The sequence below is a fragment of the Triticum dicoccoides genome, chromosome 2A (assembly GCF_002162155.2).
Source record: "Triticum dicoccoides isolate Atlit2015 ecotype Zavitan chromosome 2A, WEW_v2.0, whole genome shotgun sequence".
Taxonomy (NCBI): Eukaryota; Viridiplantae; Streptophyta; class Magnoliopsida; order Poales; family Poaceae; genus Triticum; species Triticum dicoccoides.
The window spans coordinates 11,839,238-11,846,241 of NC_041382.1; the positions used below are offsets into that span (position 1 = coordinate 11,839,238).

General features: G+C 44.4%; 1 pseudogene; it reads left to right on the plus strand.

The window, feature by feature from the left end:
* The window catches only part of LOC119358632, a 72,071-nt pseudogene that overhangs the window by 2,210 nt on the left and 62,857 nt on the right, over positions 1-7,004 (plus strand).

Sequence of the window (7,004 nt, forward strand, 5' to 3'; positions counted from 1 at the left end):
CGTGCCACGAACCGGTACTAAAGGTGATCGTGGGGCCCCGGCCTGACGCCAGCCTGCCACCACCCCTTTAGTGCCGGTTCGTGCCACGAACCGGTACTAAAGGTTCAACACGAACCGACATTAATGCAAATCTGTTCGAACCGGCAATAATGGTACCATTAGTACCGGCTCAAATACAAACCGACACTAATGTGCTTCACGTTTGACCCTTTTTCTACTAGTGGTCGGGAATGGTTCCAAGGTCGATGTGATCGCCGTCGGCACGCTGCCTCTTCATTTACCTACGGGATTAGTTTTGAACCTCAATAATTGTTATTTAGTGCCAAGTTTGAGCATGAACATTGTATCAGGATCTCGTTTAATATGAGATGGCTACTCATTTAAATCCGAGAATAATGGTTGTTCCATTTATATGAGAGATATGATTTATGGTCATGCTCCGATGGTGAATGGTTTATTCTTAATGAATCTCGAAGGTAATGCTACACATATTCATAGTGTGAGTACCAAAAGATGTAAGGTTGATAATGATAGTCCCACATACTTGTGGCACTGCCGCCTTGGTCACATAGGTGTCAAACGCATGAAGAAGCTCCATGCAGATGGACTTTTAGAGTCTCTTGACTACGAATCATTTGACACGTGCGAACCATGCCTCATGGGTAAAATGACCAAGACTCCGTTCTCAGGAACAATTGAACGAGCAACCAACTTATTGGAAATCATACATACTGATGTGTGCGGTTCAATGAGTGTTGAGGCTCGTGGTGGCTATCGTTATATTCTCACCCTCATTGATGACTTGAGTAGATATGGGTATATCTATTTAATGAAACACAAGTCTGAAACCTTTGAAAAGTTCAAGGAATTTTAGAGTGAGGTTGAGAATCAACGTGACAGAAAAATCAAGTTCCTACAATCAGATCGTGGAGGAGAATACTTGAGTCAGGAATTTGGCACACACTTAAGAAAATGTGGAATAGTTTCACAACTCACGCCGCCTAGAACACCTCAGCGTAATGGTGTGTCTGAACTTCGTAATCGCACTCTATTAGATATGGTGCGATCTATGATGTCTCTTACCGATTTACCGCTATCTTTTTGGGGCTATGCTTTAGAGACTGCCGTGTTCACTTTAAATAGGGCTCCGTCGAAATCCGTTGAGACGACACCGTATGAATTATGGTTTGGGAAGAAACCTAAGCTGTCGTTTCTAAAAGTTTGGGGATGCGATGCTTATGTCAAGAAACTTCAACCTAAAAAGCTCGAACCCAAGTCGGAAAAATGCATCTTCATAGGATACCCTAAAGAAACTATTGGGTATACCTTCTACCTCGGATCCGAAGGCAAGATCTTTGTTGCCAAGAATGGATCCTCTCTAGAGAAAGAGTTTCTCTCGAAAGAAGTAAGTGGGAGGAAAGTAGAACTTGATGAAGTATTACCTCTTGAACCAGAAAATGGCGCAACTCAAGAAAATGTTCCTGAGGTGCCTGCACCGACTAGAGAGGAAGTTAATGATCAAGCTGCTACTGAAATTCGTAGGTCCACAAGGACACATTCCGCACCAGAGTGGTACGGCAACCCTGTCTTGGAAATCATGTTGTTAGACAGCGGTGAACCTTCGAACTATGAAGAAGCAATGGCGGGCCCGGATTCCGACAAATGGCTAGAAGCCATGAAATCCGAGATAGGATCCATGTATGAAAACGAAGTATGGATGTTGACTGACTTGCCCGTTGAGCGGCGAGCCATAGAAAATAAATGGATCTTTAAGAAGAAGACAGACGCGGATGGTAATGTGACCATCTATAAAGCTCGGCTTGTCGCTAAGGGTTATCGACAAGTTCAAGGGGTTGACTACGATGAGACTTTCTCACCGGTAGCGAAGCTAAAGTCCGTCCGAATCATGTTAGCAATTTCCGCATTCTATGATTATGAGATATGGCAAATGGACGTCAAAACGGCATTCCTTAATGGTTTCCTTAAGGAAGAATTGTATATGATGCAACCGGAAGGTTTTGTCGATCCTAAGAATGCTGACAAGGTGTGCAAGCTCCAACGCTCGATTTATGGGCTGGTGCAAGCATCTCGGAGTTGGAACATTCGCTTTGATGAGATTATCAAAGCGTTTGGGTTTACGCAGACTTATGGAGAAGCCTGCGTTTACAAGAAAGTGAGTGGGAGCTCTGTAGCATTTCTCATATTATATGTAGATGACATACTTTTGATGGGAAATGATATAGAACTCTTGGACAACATTAAGGCCTACTTGAATAAGTGTTTTTCAATGAAGGACCTTGGAGAAGCTGCTTATATATTAGGCATCAAGATCTATAGAGATAGATCAAGACGCCTCATAGGTCTTTCAGAAAGCACATACCTTGATAAGATATTGAAGAAGTTCAATATGGATCAGTCTAAGAAGGGGTTCTTGCCTGTGTTACAAGGTGTGAAATTGAGCTCAGCTCAATGTCCGACCACGGCAGAAGATATAGAAGAGATGAGCCTCATCCCCATGCCTCAGCCATAGGTTCTATTATGTATGCCATGCTGTGTACCAGACCTGATGTCAACCTTGCCGTGAGTTTGGTAGGTAGGTACCAAAGTAATCCCGGCAAGGAACACTGGACAGCGGTCAAGAATATCCTGAAGTACCTGGAAAGGACTAAGGAAATGTTTCTCGTTTATGGAGGTGACGAAGAGCTTGTCGTAAAGGGTTACGTCGACGCTAGCTTCGACACAGATCTGGATGACTCAAAGTCACAAACCGGATACGTGTATATTTTGAATGGTGGGGCAGTAAGCTGGTGCAGTTGCAAGCAGAGCGTCGTGGCGGGATCTACATGTGAAGCGGAGTACATGGCAGCCTCGGAGGCAGCACATGAAGCAATTTGGGTGAAGGAGTTCATCACCGACTTAGGAGTCATACCCAATGCGTCGGGGCCAATCAAACTCTTCTGTGACAACACTGGAGCTATTGCACTTGCCAAGGAGCCCAGGTTTCACAAGAAGACAAGGCACATCAAGCGTCGCTTCAACTCCATTCGTCAAAATGTTCAAGATGGAGACATAGATATTTGTAAATTACATACGGACCTGAATGTAGCAGATCCGTTGACTAAACCTCTCCCTAGAGCAAAACATGATCAACACCAGAATTCCATGGGTGTTCGATTCATCACAATGTAACTAGATTATTGACTCTAGTGCAAGTGGGAGACTGTTGGAGATATGCCCTAGAGGCAATAATAAAAGCATTATTATTATATTTCCTTGTTCATGATAATTGTCTTTATTCATGCTATAATTGTGTTATCCGGAAATCGTAATACATGTGTGAATAATAGACACCAACATGTCCCTAGTAAGCCTCTAGTTGACTAGCTCGTTGATCAACAGATAGTCATGGTTTCCTGACTATTGACATTGGATGTCATTGATAACGAGATCGCATCATTAGGAGAATGATGTGATGGACAAGACCCAATCCTAAACATAGCACAAGATCATATAGTTCGTTTGCTAGAGTTTTCCAATGTCAAGTATCTTTTCCTTAGACCATGAGATCGTGTAACTCCCGGATACCGTAGGAGTACTTTGGGTATACCAAACGTCACAACGTAACTGGGTGACTATAAAGGTATACTACGGGTATCTCTGAAAGTGTCTGTTGGGTTGACACGGATCAAGACAGGTATTTGTCACTCCGTATGACGGAGAGGTATCACCGGGCCCACTCAGTAATGCATCATCATAATGAGCTCAATGTGACCAAGTGTCTGGTCACGGGATCATGCATTATGGTACGAGTAAAGTGACTTGCCGGTAACGAGATTGAACAAGGTATTGGGATACCGACGATCGAATCTCGGGCAAGTAACATACCAATTGACAAAGGGAATTGTATAAGGGGTTGCTTGAATCCTCGACATCGTGGTTCATCCGATGAGATCATCGAGGAGCATGTGGGAGCCAACATGGGTATCCAGATCCCACTGTTGGTTATTGCCCGAGAGCCGTCTCGGTCATGTCTACATGTCCCCAGAACACGTAGGGTCTACACACTTAAGGTTCGGTGACGCTAGGGTTGTATGAATATGAGTATGAAGCGAACCGAATGTTGTTCGGAGTCCCGGATGAGATCCCGGACGCCACGAGGAGTTCCGGAATGGTCCGGAGGTAAAGAATTATATATAGGAAGTGCAGTTTCGGCCATCGGGAAAGTTTCGGGGTCACCGGTATTGTACCGAGACCACCGGATGGGTCCCGGGGGTCCACCGGGTGGGGCCACCCATACCGGAGGGCCCCATGGGCTGAAGTGGGAGGGGGAACCAGCCCTTAGTGGGCTGGTGCTCCCCCCTAGGCCCACCTCCTGCGCCTAGGGTTGGAACCCTAGGGTGGGGGGGGGGGCGCCCCACTTGCCTTGGGGGGCACTCCACCCCCTTGGCCGCCGCCCCCTTGGAGATTGGATCTCCCAAGGGCCGGCGCCCCCCCAAGGGGGCCTATATAAAGGGGGGGGGAGGGAGGGGGCAGCCGCACCCTTGCATCTTGGCGCCTCCCTCTCCCCTGCTACACCTCTTCTCCTCCGTCACGTGCTTGGCGAAGCCCTGCCGGAGTGCTGCTTCTCCACCAACACCATGCCGTCGTGCTGCTGCTGGAGCCATCTTCCTCAACCTCTCCTTCACCTTGCTGGATCTAGAAGGAGGAGACGTCATCCACTCCGTACGTGTGTTGAACGCGGAGGTGCCGTCGGTTCGGCGCTTGGTCATCGGTGATTTGGATCACGGCGAGTACGACTCCATCGTCCACGTTCTAGTGAACGCTTCCACTCGCGATCTACAAAGGTATGTAGATGCATCCGATAACTCATTGCTAGATGAACTCATATATGAATCTTGGTGAAACCGTAGGAAAATTGTTGTTTTCCGCAACATTCCCCAACACTGACGAACCGTTCGTCCTAGCCAATGATGTGGCACAGGTTATCTATGTGAAGAACATCTCTACCAGATCGAGAAAAAGAAAAGATAAGGAAGCGAATACATCATACGATGAGCCAAAGCGCCACATAGTTCTTTCAGAAAAAAGGGACATCGTGGGAGTGGAGGGCAAGACAGACATGTCTGAAGATTATGAAAAGTTCTGTGAAATTCCTCCCTTCAAAGTCAATGCGGACCCAAGATCCCGATAAAGATGAAGATTATCCATGGTTACCGCGCAATAAGCAAATGACACAAGCGAAGAAAAAGTGAAGACTTTCTCCCGCAACTATTATGATGATACCATGCCAACTTTGTAACAGACGAGTATGATACCATTGTCCGTTTTGTACATGCACATGCTATGTGGGTGAAATTATGATACCATGCCAACTTTCTACTTTTTCAGAGTTCATTTGAAATGCTTTAATGTCTTATGGTTCGGTCCTCGTAATACCATTAATCCCGGTTCGCTCCTTGTCAACTATGTTCTCACCAAGAACACTCAAGACGGTAGCCACATGGGCCATTGGTCCATGTTCGTCTGGACCTTTTGGTCCCGGTTCCATGCACGAACCGGGACCAATGCGCCTCGCCCCTGGCCCATGACCATTAGTCCCGGTTTGTGCCACAAACTCGGATTAAAGGGTTGGTCCTCGTTGCGGTCAGAGTTTAGTCCCACCTCGCCAACCGAAGGGCGCTCACACCGATTAATAAGTCCGTCCCTCTCTGCCTTGTTGAGCTCCTCTCAAAGTGAAAATAGATGCCCCTATACAGGGAATTTGACCTAAATTCATAGTGAATTTCTCTGAAATTCATAGAAATTTATTATGAATTTAGGTTAAATTTTCTCTATAGGCGCATCTATGTTCATTTTTTAGTAAAGTTAATCACAAACTTGTGATTCACACAAATTTAAAAGAATTCAAATTTTAACTGTTCAAATTTGAAAAGTAATGACACTAACAGAAAGTTTATATTTTTTCTAAAACTAATGGCACTAACAGAAAGTTTATAATTTTGCTGACCTAAAAGCAAAAATAATTAAAAAATAAAGCAAAAAACAAAAGAAAATAAATAATGCAGAAAACAAAACAAAAAAAGCTGGAAAAAAATAAAAATAGCAACAATAAGTATTTTGTTGTAAGTAGAAACAAAATAAAATAAATAAAGCAACAAAGAAGAAAAAAAGTGTTTTCAAATTTAAAACTAATGGCACTAACAGAAAGTTTATAAATTTTCTAAAACTAAAAGAAAAAATAATTAAAAAATAAAGCAAAAAAAGAAAATAAATAATGCAGAAAACAAAACAAAAAAACTGGAAAAAATAAAAATAGGCAACAATAAGTATTTTGTTGTAAGTAGAAACAAAATAAAATAAATAAAGCAACAAAGAAAACAAAAAAACAAAAAAAAGTGTTTTCAAATTTGAAAACTAATGGCACTAACACAAAGTTTATAATTTTTCTAAAACAAAAAGCAAAAAGAATAAAAAATAAAGCAAGATTCAAAAGAAAATAAATAATTCAAAAAACAAAACAAATACTAGAAAAAATAAAAAAATTCCACCTATTGGGCCACACGGCCTGCATACGACTAGAAACCTATTTGTATGTGGGCCAGGATGCAGGCCCGCAGGCCCAATAGGCCCAACAAGGCAGTGACAAGGGTAGGCTAGTACTGCCTGCATATTAGAGAGGAGCTCAGCACCTGAGACGCAACGCAGCTTATAAACAGGTGTTGTGCTCTCTCAGCTAGCGAGGTGGGACTAAACTTCCCAACGCACCGCGCCAGCGCAAGGCCTTTGGTCCCGGTTGGTGGCACCAACCGGGACTAATGCCCACCTTTAGTCCCGGTTGGTGCCAGCTTTAGTCCCGGTTGGTGCCACCAACCGGGACTAAAGGCTTTGCTATATAAGTTCACACTTATAAAATTTTCACTCTCATCTCGCAGTTGCCGCCCCGACGACGCCGACGCCGCCAGGCTGCCCGGACGCCGCCCACCGCCCCCGCCGTCGCCGTTGCC